Below are 14,373 nucleotides of genomic sequence, written 5' to 3'. Positions count from 1 at the left end.
CCTGCTTTGGGAATGCGGGGCTCCTGAGCACCCCCATAGCTGAGGAGATCCCACTGGTGCCTGGAGAGAAGGGGTGAGGAGGGGAGAGCACAGGAGCGGTGCTGGTCTCACATGGGCTCCCCTCTCCTGGGTCTGCTCCTTCCCCCTTCCCAGGCTGTCCCTGCTCTCTGGGCAAATGTCAGAGCCTCAGGTTGGCATCAGGTGAGCGTGGGAGGGATCTTCGCTAAGTCCTTCACTGCTTGCGGTCTTGTCTGTCTCTGCTCCTCTGAGCTTTGGTTTCTTATTGGGCCTTCTAGATGGACTGGCGTGGCAAGAACAGAGAGCAAACCCTACAGGACACAAGAGCAGGTTCCCTGATATTGTCGTTCTCAGCCTACTTACCGTGTGGCTAAGCCTTCTGGGTTCAGATCCCACGGCCCCCTACACTGAGGGCTCCCCTTCTGCCTTCTTCCCTCAGCCTCCAGAAGAGACCAGCCAGGCAGCGCCCCCTGGTGGTACACTCAATTGGCACACGAGGTCCCTTCCACAAGGAACTTCTTGTAGACTCTGGAGGCGGGAGTGGCGGTCCAACAGTGACAGTCACACATGCAGGAGTTTCCCTCCTCTCCAGACGGCCTCATGCCTCCGAGTTGAGATAATAAAGACACCCCAAGAAAGTCTCTGTATACATTCAAACCTCCCACATTTTATGAGTTGTTCAAGGTTACCCTGAGCTAGAAAGATAGTGCTCCCGGGAGGATTCCACTCCCCTAAATCAGCTTTCCTCAAACTTTTCACATCTGAGGATTCCCATCCCAGTTCACAGACCAGCTGTTAGAACCGAGTCGTAGAGTGAGATACAGTTTCAAGGTTGTTCATGCTTGGGTTTTAGTCATAGAATATTCTGATACCCTTCCCTTCACCAGGGTGCATTTCCCACCTCCAATGTCCCCAGTTTCCCTCACGCCATCCTCCCCACCCACCCCCTGCCTACAACTGCTTCTATGGCAGATACTTTTCCTCTCTCTCTCTCTCTCTCTCTCTCTCTCTCTCTCTCTCTCTCTCTCTTGCTCTCCCTCCCCTCTCAGACTAATGGTTTTCAACCTTTCTACACCTATGGACCAGCACCAGTCCATGATTCGACCACAGTAAACCACCAAACCACCATCCCACATGACGAACGAACAAGAACAAAGCTGGAAGATGGAAGGATCATAGACTTACAGGGAAGAAATACAGAAAGGCCAGGCAGGAGTGATCCTGCCAGACAGGGCATGATTGCAGCTCTATTAGGAAAACCCATTCTACAGATAAGAAAACTGAGACTCCAGTAGAAAATAAGGAACCCCAAGCCCACAAAGCCCAGAACCAAACCTTGAACCACTCTGCCTGCTGCCTCCTAAGAGATCCAGGGAGAGGAGAAACTCCAGCAAGCTGCCAGACAGTGGGCGGCTCACTGTCCACCTCCTGACATCAACCTAGTGGCCCTCCAGCATCTCTGGTTTCCAGTCAGACGGCAGCAGCACTGACTCTAGACATAAGAAAATTGCGGCATAATATGGCCCTGATCTTGGCGGGTCCCAGCCAGGTACCCCCCAGGGTGCACAGGCATCAGCCCCAGTGGGGACAGGCCACTCCGTAGGTGACCCTCCTAACTGCCACCTCTGGGGCCACACAGGATGGAACCCTAATGCTGCCTGAAGTTCTGCCTTCTGAGCCTGGACTCTGTGTTCCTGGCTGCTCCCACAGTCCCAGGCTGGGTGTGTCCCTCACTGGAGAAAGGAAGGACTGCCCAAAGGGAGTTCCTCTGGGGGAAACACGTGTTCGGCAGCCCCTGGGGGTGTGCTCGGGCTGGGACTGCCCAGGGGAGGGAGTGGAAAGCTGAGTCCAGGCAGCCTGGTGGTCTCGATGCCCCTCCATCCCTCTTGGTCCAGTGGCCTCCCTGCCACCCTGACCAACAGGAGACGGTGATGGGACAGGCCCAGGGGCAGGATGCTCTCCGTCTTCATTCTGCTTTTTCCTGGGGTCCTCGGGGCTGGGAGAGCCCCCGGATGGGCTGTGTGAGACTCCCCTGGGCAGGAGGCATATCCACGTAGCAGCTTCCCCAACAGAGAGCCCAGCCCCATGGGTCCCTGAGTTCCATCCCCTTTGGTCCATGAGGAGGGTGGCAGGGATCGAACGGTCCTCAGCAAGCCGTGGCAGGAGCGTGGCCAGTAGTGTTGATGGGAATGTTCACTGGTAAAGATGTGGACACTTTTCAAAATCCTAAAAATTGAACTTCCATATGACTCAGCAGTTCCACTTCTCAGCATCTACTTTAAGGACCTAAAAACACTATTCTTGGGGCCAGAGCGATAGTACAGCAGGTAGGGCATTTGCCTTGTACGTGGCCAACCCAGGTTCAATCTCCATTATCCCATATGGTCTCCCAAGCACCGCCAGGACTAACTTCTGTGTGCAGAGGCAAGAGTAACCCCTGAGCATTGCTGGGTATGACTCAAAAAGAAAAAAAACACTATTCTTTTGTGTGTTGGTTGCTTTTTGTCTTTTGGACCACACCTGCTGGTGTTCAGAGCTTACTCCTGGCTCTGCACTCAGTATCATTCCTGGTAGGCTCAAGGGACCAGATGGGGTGGCAGGGATTGAACCCTGGTTGGCCCCATGCAAGGCAAACTCACACCTTCTGTATTATAGCTCCAACCCCTAAAGAACATTATTTTGAAAATACATTTGCACTCCTGTGTTCATTCCAGCACTACTCACAATAGTGAAGATCTGGAAACTACCTAAGCATTTGAGAACAGATGACTGGATAAAGAAACGATGGTACATATACACATGGAATACGCTCAGCTGTAATAGAAAATGAAATGCAATTTCCTGTTATGTGGATGGATCCAGAGAGTTTCATGCTGAGTCAAGTAAGTCCAAAGGAGAGGAATTGAGGCCAGGCAATAGTACCATGCTTGCCTTGCATGAGGCCGACCCGGGTTTGACCATGAGCACCACCCTGGTCTCCTTGCTAGAAGTGATTCCTGAGCACAGAGCCAAGAAAAAGCCCTGAGCACTGCTGGGTGAGACCAGAAAACAAATGAAAAAGCAGAAGGGGAAGGACAGAGACAGAATGATCTCTCTCCTATGTAGATTACAAAGAAACATAGTTGGGGCTGAAGCAATAACACAAAGGGTAGGGCGTTTGCCTTGCACGCACCGACCCAGGTTCAATTCCCAGAATCCCATATAGTCCCCCCAGCACTGCCTGAATTACTCAGAAGTAATTTCTGAGTGCATGAGCCAGGAGTAACCCCTGTGTGACACCTGGTGTGACCCAAAAGCAAAAAAAAAAAAAAATAGTAAGGGAATAAAACATAGTCATAGAGAAAACAGAACGTGAGAAGTGTTCAACAGAACTGAGCTTTCCAAGGATGGGGGGTGGGTGCTGAGGGTGGTTTGGGGGGGGTGCCGGGTCCCTGAGACATGGTGGAGAGAAGCAGACACTGGTGGAGGGTGGGGATGCCTGGAAGTCTGTCAACAGCACTGAGGGAAGAGAGGAGGGAAGGGAAGGGAGTGCAGGGTGGGGGCGGGCCCTCTCCCTCAGCCGGCCCGGTGTCCTCTTAAGCCTGGGACCTAGCGTGTCCCTCTTCTGTTCTGGTTCTCTTGGAGGTTCTGGGGCTGCAATTCATTCCCTCCTCCCTGGCTCCAGGAGAGGTAGTCCAGGACCACTGGAGCCTTGCAGCTCGGTGGCTATAGGGGACTGTCCGTTCCTGCATCCCGTCTGGTGGACGGAGCCCTGGTCACCTGAGAGAAGCCCAGGCTGTCGTGCAGATGGGGAGGAGGCAGCAAGTGAGGGGCAAAGCTGCCTGCCCTGGCCCTGAGGAGCCCTGAGATGTCTCCTGCCCGGCCCAGAGGGCTACAGCAAGAATCGCCCAGCTGATCCCGGCACTGACAACCAACTAGCTATGGTACTGGACCACTGTGTTCGGGACTGCATGTTCTGCAGAGGAGTCCAGGTCAATATCCAGCCCTCTGCAGCCACTCTGGCTGGGTCCCTTTCAGGGCACCCCCTGCCCAAGCTGCTGGGCACGGCTCACAGCTCCTGCTGCCCCTCTGCTGGCCCGCAGGTCCGGCCCATGGCAGAGCCCTTGGCACTGTGGCACTGAGCTGCCCGGATGCTGTCTCTTATGCTGTGTCGTCTCAGCGACCCCACGCCCTGTTTGCAGTACCAACCCACTTTCGGCAGTTCTGGAGCTCCCCACTGACTTTTCTTTATCGTGGTGCTGGGACTTGAACCCAGAACCTCACACTTGTCCTGCCGCTGAGCTCCATCAGCCTTTCCCTGCTTCATCCTTTCTTTGTGGGGGAGGGGGGTGGGCCTCTTCGGCGGTGCTCAGGGCTCACTGTCACACCCCAGCCTCAAGAACTATCCCTGGGCTGGAGCAATAGCAACAGCAGGTAGGGCATTTGCCTTGCACACGGCCGACCCAGGTTCAATTCCCAGCATCTCATATGGTCCCCTGAGCACCGCCAGGGGTAATTCCTGAGCGCAGAGCCAGGAGTAACCCCTGTGCATCGCCAGGTGTGACCCAATAAGAAAAAAAAAAAAAAGAACTATCTCTGGCATGCAGCAAATTCTCAGTGAATGAAGGCCCATTGCTCAGTACGGACCAGGGTTCCCTCCACCATCGGACCAGCTGCTCTGACAGAAGATTCACGGCATCCAGAGACACAGCCTAGCTCTGCTGCTTGCCCGAGCAGCTGCACTTAACCGGCAATGGAGTCAGTCACTCTTCCCTCCGGCCTGATTATCTGAGTCGGGGACACTCAGTTGTTCAGTCCTTGGACGGAAGTGGAGTCTCCTGACAGGCCTGGAGCAGAAAGATGAGACAATGAGCTCCTGCTGACGACAGGCAGTTCCCCAGTTCCTCCCATGACGATGCACATTTGCAAGGTCCCCCCTGAGACCAGGCAGACAGCCGTGAACCAGCAGAACCGCTGCCCCCTGGGTGCTGTCTGTCCAGTGACAGGACTCCTGCTCTAGGACACCAGAGATGTGTCTGAGACCCAGGACAGTGACGCACGGCCGTGGGAATCCCAAGTGCAGCCACACAGCCTGGCAGAAGAGGCACGGCAAGCAGGCTGCAGATGCGTGACCATGCAGACGCCTCCTGTGTTGCCTGGGGTCAGCTCCTTTGCCTCTTCCAACTTTGTTGTAGTGGCACCTTCTCTGGCCCTCAGCCCCATTTACAGCTGCAACTGCCAGCCCCTGGATCCAGGCAGCACCCTGCGTTTGGGGCCCATGTGCTCCCCCAGAACACTGGGTCGGGACAGGGAGGCACATGCCCTGCTCCCAGCAAGGCCACCGAGAGGCTGCATGGACAGGCAGTGGGCAAGTGGGCGAGTGTCCCGGCTGCTCAGCCTTGGGGAGAAATGTCAAGACACCACACACCCTCTCACCCCGCCCAGGGCTGCTCAGGGCAAACACGGCCCCGGCTCCAGCCCTGCCTCAGACAGCTGCACCCGACCCTTATGCCCCTGCATTCCCTTGGCTCTGGTGGGCAGGCTCACAGTCTCTGGTGGCTCCTCCCTGAGCCCTGGGTTCTGTCTCAATGAACCATTGCGTTATTGGTCCTCTGTATCCACAAAGTGCTGTTGGTGTGAATTTTACCATCTAGGGAGAGGGGTTGTACATAGTTAGTATATAAAAATCAGGGGGCCAAAGTGATAGCACAGCAGGTAGGGCATTTGCCTTAAACACAGCCGACCTGGGTTTGATCCCTGGCATCCCATATGGTCCCCCGAGCACCACCAGCAGTAATTCCTGAGTGCAGAACCAGGAATAACCCCTCAGCACCACCGGGTGTGACCCCCCCCCCAAAAAAAGCAAAAAAAAAAAAAGCAAAAAATAGAGGCACAGGGCTGGAGCGATAGCACAGCGGGTAGGGTGTTTGTCTTACATGCAGCCGACTGGGGTTCGATTCCCAGCATCCCATATGGTCCCCTGAGCACCGCCAGAAGAAATCCTGAGTGTATGAGCCAGGAGTAACCCCTGTGCATCACCAACTGGGACCCAAAAAGCAAAAAACTAAAATAAAATAAAAGAAAATAGAGGCACAAAGCAGTGCTAGAGAGCAGGACAGTGTTATTACCTAATATGTGGTTGGCCCTGTGAGAAACTGCCACAAAATATGGTACCTTGTGCACCCCAGGAGTGATCCCTGAGCAGAGTCAGGGCTAAGTCCTGAGGACAGCCCATGGGCGCCCCCAAACAAACCCTCAAAATGATAATACTTAAAAATAAATCAAAGCATATCATTAAAATCCTAGGACCCTCTGAACATGTTTTGTTTCAAGGTGGGGCTTATCAATTAGAGTTTGAGGCGCCCCTAATCCAAGTATTCCTGCCGTGTCCACAAGTCTGAAGGCCAGAGATGCGTCTCTCCCGGGGCCAGTATGGGCCTTCTCCCCAGCATTTCCTCCTGCTCCTCCTCTCTGCCAGCCCTGGGCTCTTCCTCAATAGAGCAGGGGAAGAGTGAAGAGGGACTGTGTCTACCTTACCCAGCCCTCCCCATTCCCATTCCATCTTAGCTTTTTCGTAGCAGAACCCAGAGCCCCAGTGGGAGAAAGTGAAAGATCAGCTTATTAGGAGGGAAGCCTTTCTCACCTGACCCCTGGGCAGAAAGAAGGACTCCCCAAGCAGCCAGCCGTCACCCCCTTGGGCTCAGCGCCTGGGGCCAACACTCACTGCACCTCTGCACATCAGGGCAAGTTGTCAACAGCCTACATAGTCCTGGCTGAGGCCGCAGCACCAGGGAGGTGGTAGCGCTCCTCACCCCTGCTGGCGCTTGATTTGAAACCAGAGTGGGGTAACTTCTTTTCAGTAGGAAAACAAGTTCAGTCCCCCCAAGGAGCACATTCCTCCATTGTGAAGTATTCCCTGCCCACCTCCCTGGGCCCCTCAAAGAAGAAAGGAAATTGGAAAAAAAAAAGCTGGCTGCTTCTTCTGTATAGGCGCCTCCAAAAAGAAAAAAAAAACTCCCTATTTTTACAGCTCTCTGAAAAAAGCCACTGCTAATGGCAGCCGCCAGAGATCATGAGGGGCAGAAGCGGAGCTGATGCAATGCACATTTATTAGCAATGAGGAAAATTAATAAGGCACCACCTCAGCCCGGGCCCGGCCCGAGGGCAGCGTCATAGAACCAGGCAGCCCCAGCTGTCGACCCGGTGGTCTCCAGGCTGAGGCCTCCTAGCTCTGCACAGCTGGAAGGGGGCTTGGAGATCATCTCCATGCTGAGGACGCTTGCTTTTATCATGCATGCCAAACCTAATTGATTCAGGAACTGCCTGCTGCTCGGGGCTGGAAAGGCCCAAGGTCCCACGGGAATGAGCGCCCTGCTTGATTAGCAATGTCTGCCTGGCCGGAGGCTGGGAAGCAGACACTGTGCGAATATCACACCTGCTCTGATCCAGTCTTCATAGGACAGATGGGGACACCAAGTCCAGAGCCACAAAGTCCATTGCTTGCAAAGTTCAGCCCAACTTCTGGGGAGGAAAGTGGGGGTCTGGCAGCTGTGCGTAAGTGGCAGATGGTTTCAATGTCTCTGGAGACCCAAGGTGTCACATTCAAAGACAGTCTCTGAAAAGCCAAAACAATTTGGATGGAGGTAAGGGGTGGGGGATGTTCACTGGGAGGATTGTTCAGGGGGATTGTTCATTCAGCCAGTTGCCTATTTTCTGGAAATGATCAATAAAATCAATTGCCTCATGGAATCGAAAAGTCAGTTCAACCTACATAGGTGAGCTGGGAGGTCAAGGTGACCAGAGTCAGTGTTGACCCAGCACTGGAACCACTGAACTTTGAACCACGTGGCTTGGAACGGTGAGGGGCGGCTCAGGCAGATTTTCCCAGCCCGTCCTCTGCGCTTTCTCCTCTGCTGCCTTCTCAATGACTGCGAGGATGAGGACCTTCGCGATGACCCTCTTAGGATTCTCCTAATAACTTTCTTTCCCTCCAGCTGACGTCATTGCAAGAAGGCCACATATCACACGTCGAACATATAAAAAATGGCTAGTTGACTGCTTGAGTTATTGATACGGTTGAGAGTCTACAGCAATTTACTGGTAGCTAAGTGTGAGAGAGTCCAAAGTTCTACTGGATTTTGGACTGGAGGTTCAGCACCTCTTACCCCCAGATTGTTTGTGGGTCAGTTATATTTCAAGGATCCGGGGCTGAGACTGGAGTGAAAGCGGCAGATAGGGTGTTTGCCTTGCACGAGGCCGACCTGGGTTCGATTCCCAGCATCCCATATGGTCCCCGGAGCATGGCCAGGAGTAATTCCTGAGTGCAGAGCCAGGAGGAACCCCTGTGCATCATCGCCGGGTGTGACCCAAAAACCAAAAAAAAAAAAAAAAAAGATCAAGAGCTAAGTCTGACCGTCTGACCAGAGGTTTGGTCTTGGGAGAATAAAGATCCCAGTCGCCAGGAGAGTCATTCTGATTTTGGGGCCTGCCTGACCATTCTTACTGCTGGCCAGGACACTATGCCCCTTCTTCCATCACTCTACCAAGCCTGACTTACTGTCCATGTCCATCACTGGACAGCCCTGCACCTCTGTGGTGGCCTGGCCACGTGCACCAGGGTCTCACCCCCCACCCCATACCCACCCTCCCATCCTGAAGGCCAGCCAGGTCTTTCTTCCTGTCTCTGTCAGCACAAAACCCTTTCAGGCCACTCCTCACCTCCAAAGGAGAAAACTGAGGCCTAGGCAGTGCTGAGCCTCTCAGACGCCAACTCAGGAGCTGCCCATTGCCCTCCACGCATCCCACAAAGCCACAGAGAACTGCAAAGAAGCTGCAACTGGGCAGTGCCAGCATGAACAAAGGATTTGTGTGAAGGGGGGGGGGCAGGGGCTGAGACAGGGACCTGGGTGGCTGCCAAGGTGAGCCAGGCTGGTTGGACACCTGGCAGGGACCTCCCCCCCCGCCTCACCCACCCACCACACACACACAGGGACCCGTGTTGAGGAGTAAAGGCTTGACTGACCTGTCTCATCTCCCAACACTCATGATCCCCATCCTGAATCCCACAGTTCTCTCTCCATAGGACAGAAACGGAATAAAACCTGTCAGCCGCCCAGGGACCTGGACAGTCAAGAGGGCGCGTCAGCTGTAGAGGCAAGAGGCAGCCTCTAGAGAATTCTGCCCGAACAGGCTGGGCTGGATTTCCAGTCTCTCTGGGCCTCAGTTTCCCCATTTACAAGTCAAAAAGCCGTACTGACCTAAGTAGGGTGATAGAGATGAAAAGGGGCCACTGCAAAGGGTTTGGCATGGACATAGCATGTGTTCGATACAATTTTTTTTTAAATTAGGGACCACATCCTACAGTGCTCAAGGATTACTCTTGGCTCTGCACTCAGGAATCACTCCTGGTGGTGCCCAGGGGACCAGATGAGGTGCCGTGGATCCAACAGGGATTGGCCATGTACAAGGCACACAACCCCCCTGACCCACTGTACTATCTCTCCGGCTCCACAAAAGGTATTTTCAACCTTGCTTCTCTCAAAGCAACACTTGGTGCTTCAGAGCTCACAACATCTGGTCCAAGAAGCTGGTGCTGAACACCCCCGCCGTTCAGGCAGCCTGCTGGGGGGGGGGGGGGTGCTTCCAGGCTGGTCTGCTGTGTTCTGTGCATGGAGACCGTTTCTCCAGGAGCCGGAGAGTCTCTGGGCTCTGGGGTGCTCTGCATCTCCCCACACTTCAGACTGAGAACACAAAGGCGCTGACTCAAGTGGCTACTCAGCTCCTGGCCGGCGCCCACACCCGCCCACCTAATCTCCCTGGTTCCCCTGATTTTCAGCGCTCCCCAACCCCCCAGCCCCCAGCTTGTTCCTAATGCTTCTGTCTCCACATCTCCAGGGCTCTGTTTGCATGAGGAAAAAAAAGTCTACACACACACACACACACACACACACACACACTCACGCACAGAGCATCCAGTTGCTCCTGGGCGGGCTGCCAGCGATTGAGTGACCTGTAGCTTCCCCCCCAAATCACATTCCACTGGCACGGATCTGGCCCCGCCTGACGCCAGCCTCCCTCCCAACTCGCCCCCAGAGCAAACATCCCCAGTTGGCAGCTCGGCTGTGTTTTTCTGAGGCCTTGCTTCAGGCTCCCTTGCAAAAAAACAGAAAACAAAATGCAGGGGACCAAAAGTGAAATATAATAAAATCTCAGGGAAGGAGGGGGATGTGGCGGTGGGCGGGGGACTTTCACTTCAAGGCACACAGGGAAAATAGGAACTTTGGGGAGGAGGGTGCAGAGTTTCTGAACCATCCCAACCCCCCGCATCCCCCCAGTCCCCCCCCCCCCCCGCGCGCGCGCGCACACACACACACACACACACACACACACACACACACACACACATGCTCTCCACCCCTCCTTCCCCACTGCTGATCAATTCATTCAGGCTGTCTCCCACTAAAAGCCCAGCTCTGTTCTCATTCACAGGCAGGGAAGCCAGGCAGGGGAGGCCAGCTCTGAGAGGAGAGGGCAGCGCTGTTTGTTCTGACCGGGGAAATTCAGGGAAGGAAAATAAACACAGCCAGATCTTCACGCCCGTGCCTCAGGGTGAGGCGCCAGGGCAGAAGGGGCTGCGCGCCCTCATCCCGGATCAGAGGTGCTCAGTGGAAAGATGTCAGAGAGAGCCCAAGGCTCAGGCACTGAGCGGACAGGCCAGCCAGGGAAGGCCTGCCCAGAGGGTCAGGCAAAGGCCAGCAGTCAGGACAGGGGAGCTTGGCCTGTGGGGGACACTCAGAACGTCAGCCCCGTGATGGTACCCGGGCAGTGGCTGCTGACCCAGGAGCAGGACCAGCTGGGGCCTGACCTCAGCAGGGAGGGAGGGACAGGAGACGTCCAAAGGCTGAGAGGGGACAGGGGACATGAGGGGGCGGGGAGAGGCCACGGGGGGAGCAGGGAGCAGCCACGGTCGGACTGAACTACAGCTGGACCCCCCAGGCCTGCCACCCAGAGTCAAGGCTCCCACGGTGGCACCTGGGCCTGACGAGGCATGACAGCCGGAGAAGAAGTGTATTATTACTGTCGCTACGGTAGGTTATGTTTGGGGCCACCCCCAGCAGTGCTCGGAGACTTTGCCCTTTTCTGGAGAGATTTCCCTTGCCCAGGATTCAAACAGGGATGGCAAGATGAAGGAAAATGCCTAAACCTGTGTCGTCTCCCAGGTCCTTATTATTTTCTTAAAGGAGCTGGGGGTCGAACAAGGACTTCACACAGGCAAGGCAAGTGCTCTCCTGCCGACCACCTCCCCCGCCCCAAAACAGTGGTCATGTATTAGCAACCTGGGGGAATCTGTCAGGACGCAGATGGCACATGCCCTGGGCCCAAGTGACCAGCGCCCCTGCCCCATGCTCCAGCGTCCTCACTTCAGCCGGGCCTGGTTTATGCAGGGGACGGAGCAAGAGGAACAGGGTGCCAAGCTGGCAGAGACTCGTGTTGGTCTGCAGAGACAGTTCTGCACTGTGGAAGCAGATGCCCCACAGTAGGGCAGACACAGTGGCAGCTCCAACTTGACCCCACAAGCGTCATTAAAATGTATCGATCAGAGCCAGAGAGATAGTCCAGGGGGTGGGGCATCTGCCTTGCAAATGGCCGGTTCAGGTTCAATCCCCGCCACTCCATATGGTCCCCCAAGTCCCGCCAGGGGTGATCCCTGAGCACAGAGCCCAGAGTAAGCCCTAGCAATACTGGGTAAGACCCCAAACCAAATCAACCAGTACATTTCAGCTGTTCGTTCCTCCTGCCTGCTGGGTCGGAGACTGTCTGCCAACTCTGCTGGTTGGCAGAGCTGAAGTGGGGATCCCTGGCACTCCGGGGTGACCGCAATATGGGGTGCTCCACCCCAGATAGTGCTGCCAAGCACCGTGACCTCCTGAGCCCTTTTCCCTGGCACCACCCCGCTGGGTCCAGACCCAGGGGCCCGAGGACTGTCCACTCTCCTTCCATGTGAGGGAAGCAGTGACAAACCTGTCCACAGGCCGCTCTGGCTGGGGCCCAGGACATTTCCTAACCCAAATCAATGAGTCTAATGGTGGCAATTCGGGTTGAAAAGAGCCAGAGAAAGAGAAAGTTTGGGAAACACATGGGAAACTTTCCAGCCAGCCCTCAAATCCAAACCAAAAATCACAGTAACCCAAAGGCGCCTCTTCAGAGCTCGCTCCCTCTCTTATCTGTTCTCAGAATGGGGTCATTTTCTCTAAGCATCTTCCACGCATATGTGTTGATTACCAGTTCGAAGCCATGGGATTTTAAAATGCTTGCTGAGTTCCCTTCATTGCAGGGATTTTCAGGTTGGTTTTGACGACAAATGCTCCCATTCAATCCCTGCTGTCTCCTGAGTCTAGGTGACACGACCCCAGAGGTCTCTGGGACATTCTTGCCTTTGCAGACAGGAGCTGTAGTACATCTGGGAGGGTGCTTGTCTTGCACATGAAAAACCTGGGTTCGAGGGGCTGGAGCTATAGCACAGCGGGTAGGGTGTTTGCCTTGCACGCAGCCAACCAGGATTTGATTCCCAGCATCCCATGTGGTCCCCAGAGCACCGCCAGGAGTAATTCCTGAGTGCAGAGCCAGGAGTAACCCCTGAGCATTGCTGGGTGTGACCCAAAAAGCAAAAGGAAAAAAAAAAACACCTGGGTTTGATCCTCAACATCCCTGGTGGTCCCCCAAGCCCTGCCAGTGGTGTTCCTTGGGTGCAGAGCCAGGAATAAGCTCTGAGCACCTTCGGGTATCCCCCCCGCAAAAAAAGAGATGTTCTTCTTGTCTATGTGTTTCTGCAGACGAACATGGCCAGTTCTGGGCTCAGGACATAGCACTAGCGCTTACATGTGCTGGGCCCTGGTTGGTTCCCTGCGCCCCAGGGCCGCATCCTCTGCTCTTGCATTGAGCTGCTTGTCTTGCTAAAGATCACCAGGAGTACCCTCACTGATCCCCCAAAAATTACTCTCCTCCAATTCTATAAGAAACAGTCTCTCTCACTGAGACAAATGCTCAGGTTCCCCTGCTTGCTCACATTGTGCTCAGCCGAAGACCTGGTCTTTTCTTTCAAGTTCTCCATCTTCTCCCAGAAGGACTTGAGCTGGGCCTAATGGCTCCCCCAGGAAATGTGTTTCCCCCACATCCCAGGCTGTCTCCTCCCCAGAGGGGAGCTCTCGTGCCCTTCTCCCTTCTCCACAAAGTAGCTTGGTTCTCCAGTGCTGGCTGTAAGCCCCAGAGAGCGCATGCTCTCTCCCACCTATCGCAGACAATATCAGCGGCACAGGGATGAAAATCAGAACTTGAGAGAGCAGCTTCTCTCTGTCAGGTTTGTCATCTGCAGAGTGAGATTCTAAGTATTCTCTGTGAGAGCATTCAAAGGCATTGGCACTGTGTGGGTACCCAGGAGCACCAGGTAACACCTGTGTTCTACTGACGATCTGCCAGGAGAGCCTGCAAAGACTTGGTGTGTGCAAGAAGTTTTCCCGGAGCAAAAATACAGCTGGTAGGGTACCTTCCTTGCACATAGCCAATCCAGGTTCAGTCCCTGACTCCCTCTGTGTTTGCCCAAGCCCTCCAGGAGTGATGACTGAGCAGAGAGCCAAGAGGAAGCCCTGGGCATCACCGGGTGTGGCACAAAAACAAAACAAAAAAATGTTTTTAGTTTTGGGGCTGGAGCAATAGCACAGCTGGTAGGGGGCTTGCCTTGCACGCAGACGACCTGGGTTCGATTCTCAGCATCCCATATGGTCCCCTGAGCACCGCCAGGGGTAATTCCTGAGTACAGAGCCAGGAGTGACTCCTGAGCATCACCCAGTGTGACCCAAAAAGCAAAGAAACAAACAAACAAAAAAAGTTTCCAGTTGTCATTGCCAGCACAAGTACCTACAGACCTCAAATGGCTACATTTTTCCAGTTGTATCCAGTTGACATTGCCAACTTAAGTGCCTACAGACCATACTCCTCACAGGGAAACTGGGGCGAGGCTGATTTCAGCTGTCTGTAGGCTTTGGAGGGAGGACACCCCCAGCTGAGAAGAAAGCTTTCTTTAAAAAAAAAAGGGGGAGTCGTGAGAAGGGGGTCCTGCATGAGCATGCGTGTTCCCAGGAGGGTGACAGGCAGATGTGGGGTGCTGGGGATCTTGTAAGGGTACAAAGAACCCCCAAGGCAACTTCTCCCACCCTCCTCTCTCCAACACAGGAGCAACGCACGTATCTTGTGCCTTTAAAATCTACCACGGTCGGGCTTTGCTCGCGCCAGACGGAACATCCCTGAGACCCCCTTCCTGCCTCTGCTCTGGGGGGAGCCCCTCCTTGTTCTGGATCCTGTGGTTCTCTGGGTGCAGAA

This window comes from Sorex fumeus, unplaced genomic scaffold, assembly GCF_029834395.1.
Source record: "Sorex fumeus unplaced genomic scaffold, SorFum_2.1 ptg000003l, whole genome shotgun sequence".
Lineage (NCBI taxonomy): Eukaryota > Metazoa > Chordata > Mammalia > Eulipotyphla > Soricidae > Sorex > Sorex fumeus.
This window is presented reverse-complemented; position numbering follows the sequence as displayed.